At 38.3% G+C, this 2,827-nt stretch overlaps 1 non-coding gene across 1 annotated transcript; it reads right to left on the minus strand.

The window, feature by feature from the left end:
- Positions 1-617: 617 nt before the first annotated feature.
- TRNAQ-UUG (transfer RNA glutamine (anticodon UUG)) lies at positions 618-689 on the minus strand. The gene has a single exon. It is a non-coding gene; the product is annotated as a tRNA-Gln (tRNA).
- Positions 690-2,827: the final 2,138 nt, after the last annotated feature.

Consider the following 2,827-nt stretch of genomic DNA (forward strand, 5'->3'; position numbering starts at 1 on the left):
TTTCCCTGAACAAATCTTGTGCACTACATGGACCCTTGCTAGTATAATCTTATAACTTAGTCTCATAAGGGAGACAAGGCCACTCGTGAATACACATAAATTATTTAGTTTTCTTTGTAATATTTCAATCCTGTTGCATTTCTATAGACCTCAATTGCAACTGTAATACGACTATAATTGATGAGTCATTGGTAGGGGCTGTGTCCGAAGGTGGGTCATTAGTAGTATAAAATGATGGTCAAGCTTGTGGCGATATTACATCTCCTTTCTTCCTCAGGAATCTTCTGCAAGATCTGAAGGCTACTATCGTCAGGCATCTCTATTGTCTGCCCAATTGAATGACTATTGCACTCTTATGATCAAAGGATGATAATTTCTACGAACCCACCCCAACCTGCCCTAATTGGGCAGTTTTTTTTTTTTTTTTTTCTTCTTCTTTTTTGCTTGAAGGACGGGTTTTTGGATTCTACAACCCGGTACATATTGGGCTAAAGGACCCTCCCCTACCTGTATATTATTGGAAAGCATATAAAATTTATGTATTATATGTTGAATGTAATCATATTTCGAATTTCAAGTTACATCTAGACCAAGTTATTATCCAAATGTAAAAAATAAGGTCCTACCGGGAGTCGAACCCAGGTCGCTGGATTCAAAGTCCAGAGTGCTAACCACTACACCATAGAACCATTTTTGAATGAAAATGTCAAAATAAATTTTGTAAAAATACCAACAAAAATAGACATGTAAAACAGGAAATGAAGACCGACAAAATTAGAATTTATAATATTGTATGCACGAGTGGCTTGACAACTTGTCTCCCTTGACCCCAAACAAGCCAAAGATTGGTTTATTGTCAACTTGGGATTAATAGCTATGAGCCAATGGATATGCACATTCTTTGCCGCCCTTTGATCTTCCCCTTGGTAGATTGATTTAAGGATTTTAGCTATGAGCCATGTTCTCTCTATCTGGGATAGCTCATTAACTGCTGTGCTAGTCTGCTAGATCAAAGAAATTATAAACAAAAAAAAAAGTGTGATAACAGAGAAAAAACACACAAGATTTATATATGGTTTGGCAGTTTGTGTCTGAACCCACTAAAAAACTTTTGCAATATTTCACTATTGTCAATCAAAGATTACATTCCTAACACAGAGTAATAATTTTATGACCGGATTAGCTAGGTTTGAGGTTAGATGAGCCTTGGAATGCCTTGAGGTTAGATACTCATGTACAATGGTTTATAACATATTCCTTGGAATGCCTAACACCTATTCATCACTAATAAGTATTGAGGTTAGATAAGCCCTAAGAAGTCTAATAAATTGACACAAAGATTGGTTTATTGTTCAACTTGACTTAACAGTAGAGGCAAGGAAATCAGAAATTATAGTCCACGTAAAAGTTTGTGAAAGAGCTAAACCATGTCTCACCATAGTAAGTATGAGCCACACTATTCACTCTGAAGAAACAAGTGGTCATAGGCCCACGTGATCCACGGTTTAGTGTGCAAATCAACCTTTCCACCACTGGATTGGTGCATACACAAAATGTTTTTAACTCTAATATTTTTATTTAAAATAAATTTGTTTTTCTTTTATATTTATGTGTATTGATTCGATCACAAACAAGGATATGGAGAAGTAAGTTTGATTGGAAACTCTTGCCATAGAGTTAAGGGTTAGTGGCAAGTTCTTAGGCTGCGTTTGTTTGAAGTGTAAATATGAACCAGCGTAAATTTTATACTCTAGTTCAATTTTACTAACGTATGGATGATATGTTATTTTATATCATAGATATGTGTAAAGGTAAATTTTATATTGAAAATCAGTGGAATGTTATCACCGATAAAATCGATGCAAAACTCCATCTTCTCAAAACTCGATGGACACACTCTCTCTCTCCCTCTTATTCTTCTTCCTCCCTGGTTTCGCTCTCGTCTGTTTGTACCTGCCACTGCAACTTCCGGTAGTAGTAGTTCTCCCCCTTCTCCCATCAGTTACTATTTCTTTTGGATATCTCACTTGCATCGGTGTTCCACTGTAGAGCAGAGAATCTAAGTTTCCAACAATGAAGACTCCACCATCGGTGTTGCAAATCTGTGGACTATATTAAACTGCGAAGATTTGCAAGACGAGCAACGCAGCTCAATCATATTTGAACAAAACATTACCTTCTCTACTCAACCTTCATGCCGCAAGCTTTTTCACCAGCGTAAGAAGTTTCCATCTGTTCCTTCACCCAGGTCGGTACCAAATGGCAACGAATCAGAGCTCGCACCTCTTCTTAGCGCTGCAATGGTCAGTTGGGTTCGACCATCTCAGAGCACAGAAAAGCAATTGTTCTCGTTCATGGCGCAAGGCAACTGGGTTCCCATTCAAGTTTTCTTGACCTCTCCGTTCCTGGAACTCAAGTCCAGGAGTTTCGTTGCATCTTCATTACAGAGATAGCAATTGTAGTCGTGGTGTGGGTGGAGAAGACATTTGGATGCAGCAATTGTAGCCCTCTTTGGATCTCTGCCAGAGGCTGGAGGAAGAGAACGTTTCAGAGCAGAAACAGAAGCCACCCAAGAGAATTTCAGAACAGGGAGAGTTCCAGAGAGCAAAAGCTAGGTTCAACAAAAGGAAGAGTTTCAGAGCAGAAACAGAGTGGGAACCTTCACTTTTACACTGTGACAATCAAACGCCTTCGGTGTAAAAATTCAAATGCATTCAGTTTCATTTTCCATCGACCACTGAACCGACACCACTTTTTTCATCGATGTAAAAATGATTTTACACTTCAAACAAATGCAGCCTTAGGAGAAATCACATCCCTTATTAGA

The sequence above is a fragment of the Nelumbo lutea genome, chromosome 4 (assembly GCF_056320005.1).
Source record: "Nelumbo lutea isolate HS-2025 chromosome 4, American lotus-T2T, whole genome shotgun sequence".
NCBI classification, from domain to species: domain Eukaryota; kingdom Viridiplantae; phylum Streptophyta; class Magnoliopsida; order Proteales; family Nelumbonaceae; genus Nelumbo; species Nelumbo lutea.